The following is a 24477-nucleotide window of genomic DNA, read 5'->3' as shown; positions in this document are numbered from 1 at the left end:
TCCTTTCCCTTCAGTTCACATTTTATTTTCTTTATCACTCACCAGCACTGACCTTGTGAAGTGAGAGCAGACCTGCCAACCACCATTCAGAGCTTGCGTGTTGGTTTATTTGCAATGCTTTAGCCTTCTGCATGAAGTAAAATCCAACACTACTTTAATGGTGGGAAGTAGGAAGGTCAACTGGAAAAAAGCACTCAGATGCGTTGTTGATAAAACAAGCTTAAATATATTTAATGAATACGTGTATTTAGCAGATAGATAAGTAGTAGAAATAAGTGGTACTCAGCATCTTGATGTGGGAGAGAAGCTTGTATAAGGCTGCATTAAACAGGGTCCTGTTTGTGCCTTTAGCACCATTTGCTAGGACTGGGCGAACACCGATGTGAGCTAGTGCTCTTCCTTTTCAATTATTCATTCTTTTTAAATGTTGCTTAAATGTAAACTGTTTGGACTCAAAAAGATTACAATTGAAAAGATTGATATAACATGTGTTATCAGTGCTAAAGTCAGGTGTAATTACAGTGAAACTCGAAAGGGAGGAGCTATAGTGGCTCTGGTCAAACATCTCCATCAGTGTTCAAAGGTGTTTTTCTTTGCAAGGTCAGTCGCCATGCCAATCATGATCAGTGGCTGTAAGCTCTGCTCTTGTTAATAGTGGGGATGGAGGAGAGTTCTTCTGATGCTGAGTGCAGCGGTCCAGCTGAGTTGTAAATAGTTGGGTGAATAGTGAGAACTGCATGGTTTTACTCATGATAGGCACAGTGTGCCAACACGAGAGGTTTAAAATAGATACACTTGTCTCCCAGTAGCCAGTTTAGGACTCATAGAATTGGTGAGATATGTTATCAAGATGGAGTGTGTGATAGAGTTTGCACTGCTGGGTTGTGATGTCTTCGCATTTTCCTTATTGAATATATCCGATATATAGGTTGACCTAGCTATATTTCATTTGAATTCCCAAGAAAGTAGCACTAGCAGTTTTATTATTTGCTGTTGCGTGTTTATAAAGGGTCCAAATTAACTTTTCTCTGGTTAGCAATGCGTGTATGACTTTCCCCTTAAAGAACGTGATGCGTTGATAATGCATTGTGCTTTGGTAGTTGCATTTTTGTCGCACACATGTTAGTTTCCTTTCCGTGCTACAGATAATATATGATCACCGTATTGCTTTGCACATAGTGTAAGCAAGTATTATCCACACAGAGTCTTCCCAAGGGAAAATGCCAACCAAGGCATCTTAGGTGCCTAATGCTGTTTCCATCAGCAAAAGAAATGGACTTCGGTAACCACAGTGCCTCACTGCATAACTATTCTGCATGTGAGGATTCAGGACCCAAGTGAGTGCTTTAAGTTGACACTCACAGTACTCCCTTACTGAGCACCATTCAACTAATGCTGATAATCAGAATGTCTTGTTCCTAATGCTACTGCACATGGCATGATTGACAGAAGTCAAAAGCAAACATCCCACCAGTGCCAAAAACAATCTGAAGCACTGAATTCAGCAGGTTAATTAAGCCAAGATGCCAACCCAAACAAAGTAAGAAGTGTGGCACTACATCAATGTGCACAAAGGATAGAGCAATAGTGCAGTGTGTGGCATTTGTAAAAATGGGTGTAGCCGAGACACGTCGGGCTCACATCTGAAAACATGAAAAAACAAAAAGTAAACACTATATGCACAGACATTTCACAATCGAGCAGACAACCCATGTACCCTTTCCATTGTGTACCCTTTCCATCCAAAAAAAGCAAAAGAAAAACCAGAGGGAGAATGTGTCAATCTATGCTGGTCGAATATTTGCAAAAACAAAATGTTCATGAACAGCTCATCACTAAATGTTTGCTGTGGACATGCATCTCTTCTCGTAAATTAGAAACATTGATTTTTGAAAAGTGATTGCTTATCTGCCAAACAGGTGTACCATCTCCAGGAAACTCTATTTCTCCTGGACTGAAGTTCCCTAACTAGTTACCACGTAGCTACAGACCATGCTTCAAGAATCACAAGATGAAGTCTATCTCACCATGGACGTGCGGCGAAGCAGACTGAGGACTGATTGCATGACTGAAACAACACATAGGGCCTCATTACGTCCCTGGCGGTATGGGTTTAACAGCGCCAGTAAATTTTCCGGAGCCATTAAACCCATACCCACTCATTACGAGGTTCACTTGCGGGACCCGCTCTGGACGTCTGCTCAGTCCAGACATCCTTTGCGGGTCCCGCGAGGAGACCAGCATGCTAACAACGGCCCATTACTAACGGACCCGTTGTTAGCATCATCCCCATTCCCAATGAACCCTATGGAGGCTCGAATGAGAATGGGGATGGTCCGGGTTCCCTGAATGGGGAAATACCGGGCCCTCCTAGGTCGGAATGGTCCGGTAATTCCCCATTCAGGGAACCCAGACCCGAGTTTGGAGTCAGCCATGCCCTTTATTAAGGGCATGGCTGACACCAGACTTGTAATGAGGCCCATACAGATTAATGTCACACAGTTAAACGATTTGACACACAAGGTATCATATGCCCCGGCAAAATTGGAAGCTGAGATCAGTGAGCACCTTGTCACTTGAAGTTGGGTTTGTTAAATAGCAAAATAGCACAGAGTTGTTGAGCTGAAATACGGTTTCCAGAGTGTTTACTCTTGTGTGCAGAGCTAGCTGACGACTGTTAAAAGCAGTGGGGGCGCACAGATCTTGCACAGAGCATCTTGGCAGGATGCTACAGTTGTAGCAGTTTCAGCGTGTTGGGCACTGCAGAGATAGCGGTAAGTTAATTTGTTGTGAGTTCTGTTAATGTCACGTTTCCTGCAAGTTTGGTTAAATTAACAATGGTGGAATTAGCAAGTTCTAATTCTGCTGATTTCTGGAGGAAAAGGGGAATCTTCTCCTTTTCCTCCGCCAATCGGCAGAATTACTACTCAGTAATTCCGCCAGTGGTAATTCTGTCAAAAATCCCCAATGGAGTCATAAATGGGGACTAACGCAGCCTCACCACCACTTGTGAAACCATGGGACTAAGTGGTGGTAATAGTAATTCTGTTTGGCGGTATCCTGTCAGATTTACCAGCGTAACACCATCAAACTCATAATGAGGCCCGTTCATATGTATGACGTCCCTAGTAAAGACAAACATTTCATTCTGCCCAAACCTCCTGAGATCTCTACAATGCACAGACATAACCACTTCTCAAACAGCTCTTTCCGAGTCGCATTTGTTTTCAAGTAAAGAAGCAGAATTCAAAAGTGCAAAGGTAAAAAGAAGCAGTTGCCAGTTTCTGCTCCTCCGGATAAGTCAAATCCATCAATTATACCCCTCTTAATTAGGAATGAAGATGCCCCAAATGAAGAAGCTGTCGATAATTAGCCGGTCCCATATGAGACTGAAAGGGTGGAGGAGTGCGAGCAGTATAGTCGGAGATCTTGCTGGGAAAGACCTCTTTCCTTTCAGGTTTTGCAACTCACTGTAATTACAACATAAGATCGACTGTTAACACAGAGTCATCTTTAAGTAAAAGTATGTCCACAAAAGATGCTTGTTTCAAAGAAAAGTATTCCTGCGTTGGAGTCGGCTCTACTTCAAAATACTGTGTGAGCTTTAATGCTATACTGAAGGAGGATGCTGAAGTGACTTTTAATCGTACACACATGTTGGCCCTATTGCGGAACGTTTCTCAATAGCAATCCATTAACACTAGAGATATAGATGTATTTGTGTTTAATGATACCAAAAGAACTCATGTGGTGTGAACTGTTAATTGCTCATTATGCTACACACGGCCCCCATTATTTCTGCCATGCACGTCTCAACACGACCAGGACCTTAATTCAGGCAGCAACATCTGCTCAGGGATCTAGATCCATACTCTACCTCACTGATGTCCATTTACTATGTAGTTTCCACTTCCAATGTACTTCTCAGTATAACTCCAAATATCTCCATGTCAATCCCCCTCTATGGTTGAGAGATGGAAGAGCAAGCAGGTCAATGGAATGCTGATGTCCTCTTGAGAGTCTTGCATCACGTTCATGATAGCAACCAAAGAGGCATACAGGCAGTGGTGCATGGAAAATGTCAATCAGCAAAGGAAGAAAGGGAAAGGAAGAAAGGAAGAAAGGAAGGAAGGAAGGGAAGGAAGGAAAGGAGGGAGAGAGGGAGGAGGAAGGGAGGAAGGAAGGAAGGAAGGAAGGAAGGAAGGAAGGAAGGAAGGAAGGAAGGAAGGAAGGAAGGAAGGAAGGAAGGAAGGAAGGAAGGAAGGAAGGAAGGAAGGAAGGAAGGAAGGAAGGAAGGAAGGAAGGAAGGAAGGAAGGAAGGAAGGAAGGAAGGAAGGAAGGGGTACATGGAAAATGTCAATCAGCAAAGGAAGGAAGGGGAAGGAAGAAAGGAAGGAAGGAAGGGAAGGAAGGAAAGGAGGGAGAGAGGGAGGAAGGAAGAAAGGAAGGAAGGGAGGGAGGAAGGAAGGAAGGAAGGAAGGAAGGAAGGAAGGAAGGAAGGAAGGAAGGAAGGAAGGAAGGAAGGAAGGAAGGAAGGAAGGAAGGAAGGAAGGAAGAAGGAAGGAAGGAAGGAAGGAAGGAAGGAAGGAAGGAAGGAAGGAAGGAAGGAAGGAAGGAAGGAAGGAAGGAAGGAAGGAAGGAAGGAAGGAAGGAAGGAAGGAAGGAAGGAAGGAAGGAAGGAAGGAAGGAAGGAAGGCAGTGGTGCATGGAAAATGTCAATCAGCAAAGGAAGAAAGGAAGGAAGGAAGGAAGGAAGGGAAGGAAGGAAGGAACGGAGGGAGAAAGGAAGGAAGGAAGGAAGGAAGGAAGGAAGGAAGGAAGGAAGGAAGGAAGGAAGGAAGGAAGGAAGGAAGGAAGGAAGGAAGGAAGGAAGGAAGGAAGGAAGGAAGGAAGGAAGGAAGGAAGGAAGGAAGGCAGTGGTGCATGGAAAATGTCAATCAGCAAAGGAAGAAAGGAAGGAAGGAAGGAAGGAAGGGAAGGAAGGAAGGAACGGAGGGAGAGAGGGAGGAGGAAGGAAGGAAGGAAGGAAGGAAGGAAGGAAGGAAGGAAGGAAGGAAGGAAGGAAGGAAGGAAGGAAGGAAGGAAGGAAGGAAGGAAGGAAGGAAGGAAGGAAGGAAGGAAGGAAGGAAGGAAGGAAGGAAGGAAGGAAGGAAGGAAGGAAGGCAGTGGTGCATGGAAAATGTCAATCAGCAAAGGAAGGAAGGGGAAGGAAGAAAGGAAGGAAGGAAGGGAAGGAAGGAAAGGAGGGAGAGAGGGAGGGAGGAAGGAAGGAAGGAAGGAAGGAAGGAAGGAAGGAAGGAAGGAAGGAAGGAAGGAAGGAAGGAAGGAAGGAAGGAAGGAAGGAAGGAAGGAAGGAAGGAAGGAAGGAAGGAAGGAAGGAAGGAAGGCATCAGCAGAGGGAAATGCAAAATCATGTAGTAAAACAACGATGCCTGATGGTTTGTGTTTGCTATACAAATGAAAAAAAATAAAAATAACGACGGGGAAGTAAATAGGAATGTGGGGAGAGAGGAAGGATGATGCACAGCGGTGAAAGTAATAGATGAGTGTTGTAGACAGGAATTGCTCATCTTGTGAGAACATCTGCTGATTTATGCTACAGATCCGGCTCCAAATATGCCTGTGACTCATTCTAGCTCATCTCATTTCCATTGGTAAGTAGAATTGATGCTGAGTGGAGGGATTGAATACTTTCATAGCTCCATGCAGCCAGATTCATTTGCATGACAATAGATTTTTCACGCAACATGACGTCACACCCACCAAGAAGCCTGCAAAAATGCTTGCTGTGGAAAACTGAACTAGCAGCAGAAATCTCACCTTATCACCAAAGTAAGCCCCCATGTTCACCCCATGGAATAACATGAGTAGATCCAAAGCACAGCAAACGTGAAAAGGGGGCAGATTTGATCACATTTTCCATTGGAATGAAGTAGAAAAGATGTCATGATTACCCAACCACATTCCAAAGTCAGGACAAGACACCTTCCGCGGTTGCACAACCCACATTAACAGTAATTCAAAAGAAGGGGAGGTATCCTCAGCCAGTGTGAGACACCACATGGATTGTATGTTGGACAGGTGCTTTTGAATAATTTTGGCAAACATCTTCGTAACCAAAATAGAGCCTCACATCATAGAGTTGATTCAATCGGATCATGTGTACGTTATTTCACAAATGTCTCCGATCAATACCTGCAAAGCCGACAATAGGGTGGAATGGCCTTTTCTGCTTTAGGCCCTGTTGTAATTTGGCTTTGGTGAGAATTATTTTTGATGGATAAAAGCGATTAGCTTGGTGCATGGGGCAAGGGTCTCCACTGGCCTGACCCTTTCACCAGAGGCTGCAAATCACTGCAACCCCTTGTCTGTTAAATCAGGTCTGACCGGACAGACACCAGTATCAAAGTGTAACCATTAGACACGATCAAGACATACATTTCGGCTTGGTTGACATGAAGCAGAAGTATATAGACTTCTGCAACACACTACTTGCTTATCGGATACAAAATGGTCTGTTAAAAGACAGTGGTTTGTGTATGCACTGAAAAAAAGGCAGTCACGGCAAGATGCCATCACATATCCTGAAAATGAACTTTGGAGGTCCGTGCTATCAATTGGGCGAGCAAAGTTCAACGACATTTTATCCATAAATCAGTGTGAATCAAACGCAGGGACTTCCTCTTAAAAATGATCTCCCTCTTTATCTGTTGTACTTATTTAGCATGAAGCTCTTGTTGATCATGACCTTGCACTTCCATGAACTGTCTTAGTTTCTGTTACGGCTCTTTAGGAAATGCCAACAGCAAAGGGCCCAATTCATGTAATTATTTGCCAAACCGCATGCCAAAAACCCACTTGTCGATTCATGGAATCGTGTTTTTCATACTTTGGTGGACTTCGCACAGGCATGGCTCGGCGAGCGTCTGAGAACCTTGTGCAAGATTCCATGCAGGGGCTGGGCATGGCCTGCACAGTCACTGAAGTAGGGGGCGGAACACGCATAATGAGGATGAATAAGGTACAAAGTGTGCATTACAAGGGACAGCCCGTTGGCAGTCTATAAGACGCCCACTAACGTGCATGACAAAGTGTACTCATGGATCTGACCGCGCAACCTCTCGCCTGCGAAATGCTCACGCAAATCCCTCGATCGTTCTGTCACCCGAAAGCAAGTGTACAAACTTGCATGGACGATTCGCAACCCAGAGGTGAGTCTGCATGTCAGATTTAGGGGTGTGTACACACAGATGGTGTTCCAATCGGACTTGGGGGGGCGCATAATAAGCAGGGTTCAGGGACAGTTTAGGGGGGTTCTCACACAGTTTGACAGGAAAATGACATGAGTTCCGAGAAACTGTGCGATTACTGCTACAGGGGACCCCACCCAGTGCAGGGATGTCATTTAGGGGTCACCAGGGGTCTCCCTTGCTACCACTCTGGTCTCCCTTGCTACCAAACACTTTTTATTTTATTTTATTTTATTTTTTTACAAATTGAAGTTCCTGGGCTGTGGCCAATGACATGTGGATCTTTGTTTCTAGAGTGGCAGGCTTTCTATTTCAGGCTTCTTAAAAAAAGCATGGGCTTCCACAAATGTAACACTTTGAGCAGTGACCCTAATAAGAAACAATAGGAATAACACATAATTTGTCTTTCTGGAATTCTATACAATATTTGCTAGACTCATTAAAGGTTTATTTAAGGCACACTTCAGGGAGTGAGTCACTGATTTAGTCTGTTCTTAAACACCTCAAATTCACAATGTAGACAAAATCCTCCAAAAAGCATTTAGAGTAGACTAAGCATCCATTTTGGACTATGTATTTTGCTTTTTTGTAAGTTGCAGTTCTAACATGTTTTTTTCTGCCAATACATGGGTTGGGATATATTGAACCACTCAGATATGCTTAACTACATCACTCAGCTGCATTTGCACAAGAAACAGCAAAATGGCTCTGCTGACTCCTGTGCGCGCCAGGATCTCAAAATTCCATTTTTACAACCACCAGAAAAATGTCTGCACCACCCTGCCACACACATTTCAGGCAGGGGGGAACAGAATACACAATGCAAGAATGTGCCTGTGTGCTTTGCAACATTTAACATGGAATTAAGTGAAAGAGGCAACATTGCCCTGCCGAATACCCCCAAATTCCTTTTAAAAGGACACCTTTTTCTCTCTTTTAAAAGGGCTGTGTGACGCTAAATCCATCCCTTTACTATGAAACTGCTATGATTAAAAAGGCCCTGCAATGCCCAGGACGATCCTTGTGCTCAGCCACACAAATTCTGAATTGACAAGCCCTGTCAAACCAACTCTGAAAAAAAATCAACCAGGGCTTTGTTTTCATTTTACACGGGAAACATGTTAGTTTCTTTTGCACAAGTATCTACAACTCAGCTGTTCAGAGAAATACTCTAAATGGCTGAGCAATGCCTGTTTCAATGTATCCATGCTGCAGAACAACTCCAGCATTCAAGAGAATAACTATAGCTGCATGGCAGTGTGTGAATCTGCTGGAGATGAAAAGTTGAATTTAAGAAAGAAATATTGGATGCACCACGTATAAAAAATAAACAGGCTTTTGCAAAATTACAGAAAAAAATGATCTGTTTGAAAAGTAAATTACTGAATGAAAGCTTGCATTACCTAGCAATGGGAAAGGTTTGTTGCTTTTGATAGTATATGGATTATTTAATGCAATAGGCTTTTAATTCTGGATTTAAGAGCATAAATGAAGGATTTTTAAAACCAGGCTGCTGGAGTTGCAAGTTGAAAAACAGGTTTTCTGCTTGGAGGAGGGCTCTCTCTCTCAGCAGCTCGTGGCAACTCCCTGATAATTACAGGGTTGGACAGACTTTCATCTCTATTGAGCCAACGGACAATGAAGCTCCCAGGGCAAGGAAGTTGGAAGTGTGAAAGGGCAATAAAATCTGCAATTAAGCTGAAACCCTCTATTCTGTTTTGAAGGAAATGCCAGTTGGTGTTAGCTGACAAGAAAACAAATGGTTCAGCCCCTGCCATTTGCTTTTAAAGATTATTTCATGATGAAACTTTAAAGACTTCTATCTCTGAGCAAGACTTTGAAAAAGTGTGAAAAATTCCCTGTTTAAAATTGATCATGCGTGCTTTATTTTTTAAACTTGGTAGAATGTCTTGACCCACTCTGGACAGAAATGGTGAAATATTGAGGATTTAAAGAAAAGTATAAATGTAGTAAACATACATTTGTGTACATACATCCTTCATGACAGTATCCACATATGTATCAATTTATGGAATTTAGACCAAACTTTTCATGCCTAAAATGATGGAAAAGTAGTAACCGCCCAAAATAAGGTCTCACAGATTGCAGGATTGAACTGATCTGTGCAGCACACAATATGTAACCTGTTTATCGGACTTACTAAGAGGTTGCAACTGCAGAAGTATGTGTTTTTGGCAAAATCAGATTTTCTGTAAAGTAAATGTTGGGGTTTCTAGATACATTAAACATCACCTCATTAACAGGACATCCTTTTCCTGAAATCCAATAAGCGAAGAGCTAGGCGGAGACTTCTAGCCTTGTCCTATCCTATCTTTAGGGGCGTGGGTAGTGAATCCTTCCTCTGTCATATACTGTAATGATGCCATCTGGCATTATAAATAAGAACCCTGACTAGGCTCAAGACACTGATTCCTGACTGATTCCTGATTTCTTGCTTGGCGTCCTGTCTGTTCCTGTCTTCTTGGAATTATCCATCTAGAATCCAGATACCAACCACAAGGCCAAGCTCTGGTGTTTTGGGAAAGCATCCTGATTTTAACCATGGCTGCTCACTAAATGCAAACCTACCATCCAGCTGATCTGTAGCATCCAGTAACCAGAAGTGCTACCTGGTATCCAGTCCATGCCCGCTGATTTTGTCCGGCTGTCCTGTGTTAGACCAAATCCCTGTGGTGATCCAGAGTGCTGACTGTCCAAAATCCAAACTAAACGTGTACTGTGAGTATCAATAGGAACCATAGAAAACCATAGCATACCTTTCCTTGCCTTGTCCTATCCCAATCTCTAAACCATCCAATTAATACCTTAATAACCTGTAACATTGTCAGAATCCTTATTGCAACCCTGTCATTGATTTCTAGTGGAAGTGCTATCTATTTAGTAATTCTTGTAATTTAAATCCTAAACTATCAATCCTATTTCGAGTGATCAGACTTGTTCTGCTGGGGCAGCCGCTGGTTAACTAGGGTTAAACTCATGAATCAACCCTGGAGTCTACTGTGTCCCTCTTTGGTATTCTAGCCTGGATGCTCTAGTATAGAGTAAAACTACTCTTGTCCAAACTGAATGAATTTTCTGTTTTCACTACCAGATTTTTCTAAAACACCTCCTATTCTACATTGCAGATCTCCCTCTGTTTCATAGCTAGAGACTTCATTTCACTTCCCGATTGTACCTAAGATCTATAGCTACACCCCTACTCAAAAACCACACTCCAAATCCAGAATTTCACTCGCTTTTATCAAAAACCGTTTGGTTAATATCAGGCGGGAATGAGCATTTTTGCAAAGTTTCAAACATGTTATTTTTACTATCAATTGTTTTAAACCTTCCATTCATTTTCAAATTGTGTTCTTTCCTCAATCTATTGGTTATGATTTCTTGTAACTTTCCAGTGTTGCTCCTGTAGAGAATTGTACTTATTTAAGTATTTTTGCACACATTCATTGTTTTATTCAGCCATTTCCGAGTGTCATTTTAACATTGCAAGGGTTTAAAATCTGTTTTTCTCTCTTCTTTAGGGAGGGAAGGTTGGATTCAAAATGTGTTTCGTATTCCTCATTCCTGATGACCTGCTGCTTCCTTATATCTATTTAGAATTGATTATTTGTGGGTTGAGGAACACTGCAGGGGGAATTCCTAACTTGAGTACTATCTTTCTAAACATTCAAAAGTGTCTCTCTTCTCTGGTGTTTTCTATCTGTGTTGTTAAAGGGTTAATTTAAGTGCATTGCCTACATTCCTATTGTTATTGTCACCATATTGGTGATTGCTGCCCCATATATTAAAAAGTGTTTGATTTTCTTGAATGTCTAAATAAATGAATAAATGTTGCCTTTACCAACCAGCATGGTTCCTGGCCCATCATGACCCGGGGTATTTGAATAAGGGGTGTCATATGTGTGGTGTATCTCTCAAATATTTAACCTATTACATGGCCACAGTAGTGGCCATGTAGATATGTTTAAGTTGGTGTTTCCATAGGAAGATCACTTTTTGGGCGGCTTATAACTTCGCTCCCCCTGGACGAATCCTCACTAAAATTTGCAAAAAAAGTATATGGCCCACTCTGAATTTTTTGCAAAGTTTGTTGAGGATTTGTCCGGGGGGGCAAAGTTATAGGGGGGGTCCTAAACTTTTTTTTTTCCCATAGACTGAATGGGGAAAAAACTTTGCTCGCGCCTACAGAACAAACCGCTGGACGGATTTTCACCAAATTTGGACCAGGAGTAGCGGCTTGGTCCCAAAAGCGTGCTTTTTTTGAAAATCCGTCCAGTAGTTTTTTAAAAAATGACCAAAAAGTAGGTCATAAAAAATGTGTGATATCTGTGTTCGGTCCGCGGACACACTTCACTGTTCGCTCCACGGAGAGTGTCCTGATTGGCCAATCAGTTTGCGTGGTGTCTGTGGACAGGTGACGTGTTCACTGATTGGACGGTGTGGAGCGGGCAGCGCGTCAGATTTTCGGTAGCGCCCGCCATCTTGGATTCGCAGACGTCTGCGGACAGCGCGGTGAAACTTGGTTCAAAATTTGTATTTAGTAGAGTGTGTTGGTGTGCAGGAGTGTTTGGGGAGGGTGGGAGAGTATGAGATAGGTTGAAAGTTGTGTTTTTTTATGTGGGAGACATTCTTGTTGTGTTCGATTTGTCTGCGGACATCATGGGTGTTCTGAAATGTTCTAAATAAACTGAATGGGGGGTGTGCTTAGGACTCAATATGTGTCAGTTTTGTTCGCAAGCAAGCTGAAACTGTTCTAAGAACACTCACGGTGTCCGGAAATGTTTGTAAATAAACAAAATGGGGGTGTCCTGAGGACGCTGTCCGTATTGTTTGTTGTGAAGTTGAAAGTGTTCTAAGAACTCTCGCGGTGTCCTGAAATGTTTGTAAATAAACAAAATAGGGGTGTTCTGAGGACGCTGTCCGTATTGTTCGTTGTCAAGTTGAAAGTGTTCTAAGAACTGTCGCGTTGTCCTGAAATGTTCGTAGGGGGTGTCCTGAAGACGGTGTCTGTATTGTTCGTTGTCAAGTTGAAAGTGTTCTAAGAACTCTTGCGGTGTCCTGAAATGTTCGTAGGGGGTGTCCTGAAGACACTGTCCATATTATTCGATGGCAAGTTGAATGTGTTCTAAGAACACTCGCAGTGTCCTGAAATGTTCGTAAATAAACAAAATGGGGGTGTTCTGATGACGCTGTCCGTATTGTTCGTTGTCAAGTTGATAGTGTTCTAAGAACTCTCACGTTGTCCTGAAATGTTCGTAGGGGGTGTCCTGAAGACGCTGTCCATATTTTTCGATGGCAAGTTGAATGTGTTCTAAGAACACTCGCAGTGTCCTGAAATGTTCGTAAATAAACAAAATGGGGGTGTTCAGATGACGCTGTCCGTATTGTTCGATGGCAAGTTGGAAGTGTTCTAAGAACTCTCGCGTTGTCCTGAAATGTTCGTAGGGGGTGTCCTGAAGATGTTGTCCGTATTGTTCTCTGGCAAGTTGATTGTGTTCTAAGAACACTCGCGGTGTCCTGAAATGTTCGCAAATAAACAAAATGGGGGTGTCCTTAGGACGCTGTCCGTATTGTTCTCTGGCAAGTTGAATGTGTTCTAAGAACACTCGCGGTGTCCTGAAATGTTCGCAAATAAACAAAATGGGGGTGTTCTGAGGACGCTGTCCGTATTGTTCGTTTTCAAGTTGAATGTGTTCTAAGAACACTTGCGGTGTCCGGAAATGTTCGTAAATAAACAAAATGGGGGTGTTCTGAGGACGCTGTCCCTATTGTTCGTTGTCAAGTTGAAAGTGTTCTAAGAACTCTCGCGGTGTCCTGAAATGTTCATAAATAAAGAAAATGGGGGTGTTCTGTGTTCTAAGAACACTCGCGGTGTCCTGAAATGTTCACAAATAAACAAAATGGGGGTGTTCTGAGGCCGCTGTCCGTATTGTTCGTTGTCAAGTTGAAAGTGTTCTAAGAACTCTTGTGGTGTCCTGAAATCTTCGTAGGGGGTGTCCTGAAGACGCTGTCCGTATTGTTCGCTGGCAAGTTGAATATGTTCTAAGAACACTTGCGGTTTCCTGAAATGTTTTGCAAATAAACAAAATGGGGGTGTTCTGAGGACGCTGTCCGTATTGTTCGTTGTCAAGTTGAAAGTGTTCTTAGAACTCTCGCGTTGTCCTGAAATGTTCGTAGGGGGTGTCCTGATGATGCTGTCCATATTGTTCGCTGGCAAGTTGAAAGTGTTCTAAGAACACTCATAATGTCCGCGGACATTAAAAGTTTCCATAGGCCATTGTTGATATATTTGACTCTATGGGTGTGATATGCTGTGGTGGTTGTGGCCAGGGCATAGACTGTTGGGTGCATGGCCATCACTCTATGCCCTGGCCACAACCACCACAGCATATCACACTTATAGTTGCTTATAACTTTGGGTCAAAAACAAATTTATAAGGAACAAAGTTATAAGATACTATGGGTGTGATATGATGTGATGGTTGTGGCCAGGGCATAGAGTGCATAATATACTTACTGTTTGGTTTAGTAACTGGAGAACATGTATTTCTTGTTCATTTCTGTGATAAAAGAAAATAGCATGTTAGTATTAGTATTTTGTAATGACTTATTACATTGTATAATCAACATTTTTTTTACCCTCATATTTAGTAGATTACAAACCAGAGTGCTGTGCAATTTGCTCAGTTTCTGTGTGTGTTGCTAAAATCATTGGGTCTGTGGGAGAAAAAAAATCCATGTTGGATTAAAAAAAAAACTTTTTCTGTTATGCTACAGTTTATTTGTTTGTTTGTTTTCAGTGTTCACTTGTTTCTGGTTGCATTTTTATGGAGCAGTAACATATTATTTATTTGTTTGGATATTGTAAAATTTTGGAGCAGTTAGATACCAATTGGCGTATTTCTAACTGTCTATGTTTTGATATATTTAGTGGTATTGATTTATCTGTTTGGATATTGTTAAATTTTGGGACAGTTATATACCAATTGGCGTACTCTAACTGTCTATTTTTTTTATATATTTTAGTGGTATTGATTTATCTGTTTGGATATTGTTAAATTGTGGGACCTTGTGATTTATGAATCATGACTGCGTATGCAAGAGTTAGAGAAAATTGTTCTCTGCGTACATACATGTCTTTGAAGCGAATGAATCGAGCTGTTGAGCGTCCTATCCTTTTTACTTCTGAAAGTTTGTCAAAGAGAATATTGACAAACTGAATTTTGTTGTCACGTGGGTATGTTTGAAAGCCAACAACTGTACCCAGTGCTCCATTAACTAGTCCTTGATCCACGTCAAGGTTACATTTAAGCATTACTCTGCAATTTAAGGATCATTTTAATATCTTTTCTAAGCCTGCTGTGTTTGAGATTGATTTTTCTAAACTATTTAGTCTTGTGGCTTGGTCACACATGGGTAGTATCATATCATGTACATCTAGTTTGTCTGTGGCGCTAATTTCCATTATTGGTTGCATTTAATTACTTAACATTATTTGAAACAGCTTGCAAGTGTTGGCATTAAGGCCATACAATTGACATTTTTGTGGGCTAATTCTGTAGCACATGCATTATTGCCATAAAGTGCATTAATGTGCCGGGTTTTCAATATTGCTTCTGCTTCTTTAGAAAGTATACCAACTCTGATACGTTTTAAGATGTTGGCATAAGGGAGATCTGCAGATTGCCACATGTTTTCTATTAATTCTCTGTATTGGAAATGTTGCCAAAGGTTGACATTTCTAATGCTGGCAACAGTTTTACGTCAGAGTTTGTGTCCTAATGTTTTAAAAATAGGCTCACCTTTTACTGGTGTCAATTGAAGAAGATCTCCGAAAACAATAACGTAAATTCCTGCAAAGAGCTCTTCATAGTTTGCTTTGAGTACTTCTTGTAATCTGAGGTGAATCAAAGCCAACATTAGGTTGGAGACCATGCTCACTTCATCTATTAGTAACATTTTAATTTGTTTCAATACTCTGCGTAGTTCCATTGCAGCTTCTGCAGAAAGTTTGTAATAGTCTAATTTGTTTTGGTCTTCTACTGGCAATAGTAGTAATCGATGTAACGTGACACCACCAATGTTGTAGGCAGCTAAACCAGTGGGGGCAGTGACAACAGCTGACAGTTTCTAGTTTGTCAATTGTTGAAGGAACTTACTGATGATTTTGATTAGGAATGTTTTGCCAGAACCAGCTTCACCACTGACGTACAGTAGTATAGGTTTATAATTATGGCAGGAACATTCTTTATTTTCATGTTGTACACCATGTGCAATTTGTTTTGTTACTTCTTGAAAAATGCTATGTTGCTCATTGTTTAGTTTTGATTGTAGTATAGTTAAGTCTTCTTTATCTTCACACTGACATATGGTGTTTTCTACTTCTATCATAGCTAATTCTGCCCCATTTCTTATTAGTGGTCTCCCAGTGGTTCTTGGCTTTCTGTTACAGAAGGTTGATTACTGCCAGGAGTTTCTTTATCTATTTGGGCCTGGAGTTCTTCTTCGTGTTGCTGTTCATTGTGCAACATTGTTTTGTACTGTGTAAAGTTTACATCAGTTATAGTGCTTTCATTTGCTTTGAAAGCATCTTCATATGAGTCATAGTTATCTAGTATTTCTTCTTCTTTTCTCCATGGTTTAAAGAGTTGTAGCAGGGACATGTAATATACTTCTTTATGTTGAGGAGTCTTTAATGACAATTTGATATGATTAATTAAATTTGGTTTCGGTGAGTTTAACTAAGCTGCCTTCACAGTTTGTCACTTGTATAACTTTTTATTCATCAGGTTTTGAATTATTTTTGTATGTGTAGTTTTTGGCTATGTGGTATAGACCACATGTGGGGTCAATACGACCCAGGCGGTAAGTACACCAACTTTACCACCATGGTGTAAACTACGTTTATACCGTGGTGGATGGCGGATTTACCGCCCCATTCCAAGGTGAGTGGGGCGGTAAATCCCCATTTCCCATTTACCCTTCCCCATTCCCATTTTTGCCCCATAGGGCATAATGGAAGTGGGGAAGGCGCTAATTACGGCACCGTAAATTACGGTGCCGTAATTAGCACCAAGGCAGTTTAGCGCCATGGATTTTAAGGCCTGCTAAAAGCAGCCTTTAAAATTCGAATCAGGCGTTAAGGGTTAACGACGGCGTTAACCCTTAACGCCTGAGTTGTAATGAGGCCCATGGTTTCCAAAGTATTACTTCTGTTTGGGTAGTATGTGTCCAATACATTGTTTTTTAAAATGTCTTGGCTGTTGGGATCACGTTTGGCTATTGTTTCTATATCTTTGTATGATTTTAGAACTCTTTTTCTAGATTTAGCTGGACCAAGACTTAGCCATACTATATTTTCAGATTTACCATACAATGCAGAAAAAAGTTAAACGATCAGCTGCTTCATATGATCCACATTCTCTATGGGAGAGTATTTTTATGCCAGAGCCTTATAATTTCTGAGACACTGTTTTATCTGATGACAGGTCATTCCAGAATTCTTGAAGCTCTGTCTTTTCTGCTTTGGTTAAGTATGCTGTGACATATCGTGCAACTGCAGTAGAATTGTCTGCAATGTACTGCACATCTATGTTTGCATTCCATAAGTGGGCAATTATTGCATTATAATCATTGATATATTTTTCTTCTTTTCTTTTTATGTAATATGTATTTTTAGGTGACTTACCTTTAACACTATGTCCAACTGAAGACATGAGGTTGTTCACTTGACCTGTGTTTGTAACTGGTCTAGGGAAACCAAATCAGCATTTCCCTTTGTTTTTGTATTTGCGACGACAATATTTTCCACATTTGTGTCTTTGAAATTGTAAATTTGTGCATGAAGATCACTATTTGTTGATTCCAATGGAATTTCACAAGTGACATATTTTTCAATAAACTGTAAAACAGTGGCATCAATGTCTTGACCAAATTTAGGAGCATCTTTAATCCATAAAAGCATGTGGATATGTGGTGCTCCTCTGGCTTGGTATTCTTTTCTCCAAAAGAAGTGTTACAAATAAAATGTAGCAAAGCAATGAAGCGATGGTGGAAATATCTTGAAACATTAACAGGATCCAAAGAACAAAGTTCTCCAGGTGTTAGTATATCTATGTTTGTTTTGTTTTTGTTTGATATGTGTAGGAAATCATGTAAATCTTCCCATGCATATTCTGCACAACTTAATGTAACAAACCAAGTGGGTGGGCCAAGGTTTCTGATCATACAACATACATCTCCATGACGTTGAAACCAGTACTCTTTAGTGCCACGCATATTTGCTAATAGATTTGTAATATTTGATTGTAAAACCTCATCCTTTTGTTGCACTTTTTGTAATAATTGTGTAGTTGTGATATTTTGAAAGTGGGATCCTGATTTTAATATGTGTGCAACTCTGTAACATAAAGTTGCTAGTTCACTTTCAAAGAGTAGGTGGAATATGTATTCCACATTTTGTCTAAATCTGGGATCTTCAGAATTCATCCGTAATGAGCGGTATTCTGACGCTGATATTTGACTAGGTCTATCATTGTACCTTCCTCCTTTGCCAGTAGGAAAGAGTAGAGTAAAAGCACGTGCTGCTATACTTTTTTCCCATATACTGATTGGTGATCCTTTTGTTTGACACATTTGATATGTTTCCAGTGCATCTTCTATGGTGTCATTAGAGTGCAAAGGATGAATTGTATAATTGTCTAAAGTATTTGATATTGTAGCAGGATCTAGGAGCTCAAATTGACCAGTTTCTTGTGTTTCTTGAACTATTTCAGTTGTATCCTTCAAGTTTTCTTCAATATTAATTTCTTTGTAATATTCATTATTCTCTTTCAGATATTGCAAGGCTTGTCTAATTTTATGTAAATCTACGAGCTGTTGCCATATTTTTTTGTCTTTTGTAGGTACTCCATTTACTAAGATAATTAAAGATTGCTGCATTGGACGTTGCACTCCTAGAGTATGCACATTTTCTTTTAGATCTAATGGTAAATAAACTACTTTTCCACGAATGCCTTTTACCAATTCAGAGGGAGGTAATTTTGCTGTTTTTGGTTGAAGGCGTATTATTGCTTGAAATGGGTGCCATGTTTGAATTATGATGCTCTCATATAAATTAAGTTGTTGTAGGGGTTTTGGTAGTCGGTATAATTCCAAATTATTTGTGATAGCACGTGAAGGAGTTTGGTTGTTGTCAAGTTTTGTAGTGCAGTAACTGCAAAGTCTTAAGGGGTCAGTTATTTTGTATTTGTTTTCTGCTACAAGGTAGAGGGCTAATTCAAACCATTTAGAATCTTCATTGTCTTCTATTTTGTATTATAGGTCTACAGTTTTTGTGTTACTTTTATAAAAAGTTCTGCAGCAACATACACACACATGGTTTGGTACTTCAGCTGAAGTACTTTTACATTTTATTATTTCTTTTTTGTATGTGTTTAGTATAAGGTTGCCATGTGTAGAATTGTTGCTAATTTTGTTTAAAGCTATTTCATTCTGTAAGTGGCTTTCAATTCCAAAATATTTTTTCTTGATATAGTCAATTTCTTCAATTAGGTCTTTTGCTGTACCATGTAGATGACTGTTATTTAAATTTGCAAGTGCCAAAGCAGGACTTTTAGCATAGTAGAGTTTATAGACTAGATTTCTTATAGTTGAATGATGTGTTGATATCCTTTTGATATCATGGAAGGTGGTTTTACAAGTAGGTCCTGTAATGCAGGCCAATGAATGTCCTTGTAGTCCTGTGTACTTGCGCACTGGACAGGGATACATATTTTGCAGTAGTTTAATTTTGATTTTGTCTTTGCTTTTTACATAGTGATTGATGAATTGGCGTAAAGACTTGAAAAATTGTTTTGGAATGTTACACATTGACGTGCATGGTCATTTGTACACTAGATGTTCTGATTCAGTTGAATGGAGGGGTAATTCTAAGTTTTCAGGGCATATTTTTGTAAGGAGTACTTCTTGTTCCATTATGGTATTATTCACTTTTTCATAACCTCGACTACTGCTATGTATGGCAATTGTATTTGTTTACTTTTGTTTGTACACTTCTTCATTAAAGTATGTTTCTGTGCTCGTAGTGTGATTCCATTCACCTCCGCAGATACTTAAGAAGTTCTTTCTGTTGATATTTCGTTTATTGAGAAGTATTTTTTGTAATTCAGTTATTAGTTTTGTTAGTGGTTTCATTTTGTTTAACACTAAAATAAATAACTTTCTTTTGAGAAGAAGTGCACTGTCTATCAACGCTTCTAAATTTAATTTCCTACGATAGGTTTTAAGCATTGAACCTGATTTCTCTCCTGTTTTTATAAGATTTTGAAGGACTTTGTGACGGTACATTTTGGCTAAAATACTTTTCTTGGTATGCTTACTTTGCACTATATCAAAATTTAAAGGAGCAGTTTTATCTGTAGTGATAGCTGATTTTCTGTTAATTGTTTTTTGGTTTGTTTTACATTTTGATAGAAGAGGCAAAGTTTTTGTACTTGAAACTTCTTGCGTTTCACTAAATGACTGTATTTGCTGTTTTGTTTCAACTTTTTTTTACAAATTCTGATAGAGATGGATGCTTATGTTGGACACTTATATTTTCATTTGCTCTACTTCTGCGTTGCTTTCTACGGATTTGATTTTGGGTAGGCATTCTTTAGGGTCTGTTGAAAAAAATAAAGAAGGTATGGGTTGGGGTGTTCTGCAATGTATGTGTGCTGTGTGCATGAGTCTTTGAGTAAGATGATAAAGATGTATGTAATGGTGTGTGATTGTGTATTGGGAACTACAACTAGTAGGGATGGGTATTCTTGAATTTATGTACTACTAAACTGGGGTTTAGATGACAGGAAAAAGTAAGTTAGTGGTGTGGAGAAGTACAAATAGGAAATCTAATATATACAATTAAAACAGTTGTTTGTTCTATAATATCAACATTCTAGCGGTTGAGTTGGGTAATTTGTGTGTCCAAAAATAGGAATTTGTGGGCCATTCTGGCTGTAAATCACTATTTAAGACATGGGGGTTTTTGGACAGAATGGTGCACAATATCTATCTTTAGGCACAGAAATAGCATGAATTAACTTTACAGTGTGTTTGAGTAATAATATAAATATTATGGTGATATTCTACTTACTTTTTTTCTAAAATGAACAGGTTACTTCTTAGTTCTTCTTTGTTCTTCAAATTCAGAAATGTTTGGGTTCAGATGTCATGCAAATGAGAATGAGCACTGAAAGGGATTGGTCAGGAAAGTTTAGTGGGTGTGTTGTGCCAGGAGAGAGTTTCTCAGATACTCTTTTTGCTGAGAGAACAACAGATAGCTATGGCTGTGTGTTTCAGAAAACAGATTGTTTGGATTTTTGGAGATTTGTGGATACATTGGTTGAATGTGCATGCAGAAAGCTGTGGAGTAGCTGTAGATCTCCCACATGTGGAAGTACACTGGCATGGAGTACGTGGAATGAAGTGGTTGGACTTGCTACCTCTCTGTGCCACTTTGGAGACAGAGCAACATCCAGATATAATTGTAATTCATTGTGGAGGGAACAGTTTAGGACATGTGTCTGGAATTACATTGCAATTTGCTATGAAAGTAGGACTTGGGAAGGTCATGGACATGTTTCCTAATTCTCAAGTAATATTTTCACATATTGCGCAGAGACAAATGTGGCTTAGTTCTTCTTCATTTGGTCCACAAATGGAAAAAGCAAGGCGCAATGTTAATAAGGCTGTTTGTGCCTTTCTAAGAGATTTTGGCATGTCCTCTTTTCACAATGAAAATATTATGTTTCGTAGTACATACATTTTTCGCAGAGATGGAGTCCATCTTACTTATGCTGGCAATCAGATTTTTCTGAGAAATGTACAAAATGCATTGCAAGCTTTTTTAGAATTACAGTATCCATTTTGAAGTAGGTGTTGAGTATTTAGAATTTTTGACATACAAACACCTCCCAAAGGCTCTTTTCAGAGCCACCACTTCCTCCCAGAGAAAATTGCAATGGTCATAATAGGGTAGCACCCCAAATTTCTAGATGTCCACGGACAGTCAGCGGACTTCTAGAAAATGCAAAGGGCCCTGCTTTATTTATTTTCACTACTATTTTTTAACTGTGAAAGGCGGCTCTGAAGAGAGCCTTATTTTTTGTTGATTTTTGTTATTTTGTATTTTTTTGTTTTTTTTATACATGACACAATAGGAGAGGAGGGGAAAGGAGTGTAAAGGGGGGGACACCAACCACAGGGATAAGAAAGGGCGAGCTGAGAGAGGAAGATGTAGAGTGGGTTTTATTTGGGTAGTGAGCAGGTCTTCTCATGCTCTGAGATGATAGTCTCAAAAGCACTGCAAAGTCGCTCCCCCCCTGCAGAGTACTGTGTCGCAGTACATACAGACAACTCAGGGTCATCAGAATTCACTTTCTTCACTGAATTTCATAGGTTTTTAGTAGCACAACTTAACCATAATGTCCCTTTAACAAAGTTTTTTCACTTTATATATATATATATATATATAACAAAATAGGCATTTCAGTTGTGCGCTGCATACTAAGCTGAGGCCAGGGTGTATCACCTGATTGAAATACTTAACAATGGTGATCCATTCTTGCATGAAATGTATGTCACGTTCCAGTGATATTATAACCATATTTGTCATAGTGTACTTAGGAAAAATGCTATGTGATGCCACATCCTGTTTTGTCAAGAGGTAACAGTTTGTGTTCCATCGCTTCCAGTGATGTCACTTCAGGGTGGGGTCAAGTGACATCACTTCCTGTGATGTCATCAGTGGTCAAGGTTCATGGGATGTCTATTCCATTTACAGAGTGTCATCATGCTGATCAAACAACTGTTATTCAGAATCTAAAGCTGACCAGTTTTTGGTCAATCTTTACCTGACAACAAAGATTGTCTATAGAAAGAGAATATGATCACCAATTCCATTACATCAGCAAACATTTTGGAAAAAATATGTCATTGACTATGATGCAGAAGTCATCAGAGCATACTGCATTCGAACATGTGCATGCATTTTACCTGTGTATTGTGTTCACTTTGATTAAATATCCATTGACTACTGCCTTTGATAAGATTACTGAAAGTATCTGTGACATTGCACTATATATAGAAGACAAGTTGGCACATACAGTAAAGGACTTTCACTGCCTGTCGCAGCACTTGGAATTCAATAATGGGATATAATCCTTATACTTTTTTTAATGAAAAGCTCCTTTCTTTTGTAAAGAGAATAGTAACCCAAACCCGAATGATAAAATAATCAAAAAGACCAAATAATGACTGCACCTCTGTGCAAGGGAAAACACGTTTTATTACATGCAAAACAGTCTCAGACAGCACTGTAGAACCAAACTGACACAAGCTTGTCAAGCCCCTAGAAGTAACAGGTTATATAGCATAAAACTGGAAATCTGCATACATAGGTTACTATGTTATACCACTACACTCATTGGCTACCATCCATAGAACATGTGAATTTCCCACCTATAGTTCCTGGATCACCTGGAACAAATGGGCATACCATATCTAAACCCATTACCCTAGATACGTGGCCCACTACAGCATCACTATTAATTCCAGGTATGGGATTGGCTAATGAGGATATTGATAAACAAATAACCACTCCAATCCAGACACGTCGAAAGTAAACTGACAAGGCCAACTCTGCTTTCATAAGATAATAGGCCTTTTCATTATACCAGATGCCGTGGCGCATACAAGTTGCACCCCCGACCTTGTACTGAATTTATTGGCATCATAAGTGATAAGTGGACACAGCTGCCCACTTATCTCCTTCAAACCACAGGTGCCCAGCAATGATGTGACCAGGGCACCACTCTTGAGTCTGAATTTCCGGGATTTATTTGCTTTTGGTTGTACATGTACTTGCAATTCAAATGGGATGACTGCTCCTTGGGTGAGGGCATAAGTGCTCTAAATCTTTGCCTGGCCTGTTGGCATCACAAGACCTCATGCCCTATTCTCATCAATGTGTCCTTCAAAGGGCTCATCCCTACCTGCTCTTCCCACAGATAACATTCCATTTTCATCTCGTTCAGCTGAATACAAATAATGCTTATCTGTGCACCGCAGGTGCCTCTGACCTCAGCTTCTCTACTGGGGGACAGAAAAGGGATGTGCATGGGGACTGAGCTAAACGGAGCCACAGCTCAACATCAAGGCCTGCATTCTATTCTGTTAATGATGTACTAGGCCTTAAAATGCAATATGGTGACACTCCTGAATTTTAAGACATTGACCTTGCTCCTACCGCAGTACCTTTTTGACTCCATCTCACACCTACTTCAGCTCTTTCCTTGCACCTCACTGAAAAACATCACTTTGTATACAGCTACTTAACACACTGCCTATAAGACTGCCCTATCTATATGCTTTGCAACCGCAAAATGTATATACTTGCTGCTCCTTCTGTGTTGCTATATGTGGGTATCTAATAAGTTTCTAAACTAACTACAATTAATACATGCACCTTCCGCCACACAAAACTCATCCTGCTCACACAGTGCTATGTGCTAATAGGTTTTTCCCACCCTGAGCCTTTTTTTCCAAGCCCAGACATTTAATTGTTCAGTCCTTGCAGTATTGTGCTTCGTGTTGTGTTCCACCAACAGGATATCACAATAATTCACTCAGAGTATTTAATTTTTTTAAGTGCCCTGTGCACTTCTTCTTGTCCCTGGATGCTTGCGTATTCAGGTCCTCTAGTTCTCTGCCATGCCATGGTCTCCTGAAGATGCCTTGGTCTCACAGGACTGAAATGAGCGTACACATATAGCCTTTGTAAGGCAGTATGTGGGTAAATAGCTGTGGGCACAAACCCAAAAGGGTCCATCAACAGACTGCCAAGTACACATGTGTGACAATTTTTGGAGGAAGCCTCTGGCTACATATATACATACCTACATATCTACATTCCTGGTGAAAAATTGTCCTGTGCCTAAGAGGGGTCTGTCACTCTATTTCTCTATAACTTTCCTCCGCCTTCACCTGCATTGCCTTGCCATGTTCTTGTACCTCCAGCCCACTTCACAGAATTGTGGCTCATCTACACTGCCTCCTCAGCTCGTCTCTTTGTGGCTCTCTCCTTGCCTATTCTTCCAACCTCCTCAGTTGTGATTCTCCTATTCTCTAGACCACCCCCTCTAGCTGCCTCCTGAATGTTTCCTCC

The sequence above is a fragment of the Ambystoma mexicanum genome, chromosome 11, assembly GCF_040938575.1.
Source record: "Ambystoma mexicanum isolate Mex_15411 chromosome 11, UKY_AmexF1_1, whole genome shotgun sequence".
Taxonomy (NCBI): Eukaryota; Metazoa; Chordata; class Amphibia; order Caudata; family Ambystomatidae; genus Ambystoma; species Ambystoma mexicanum.
This window is presented reverse-complemented; position numbering follows the sequence as displayed.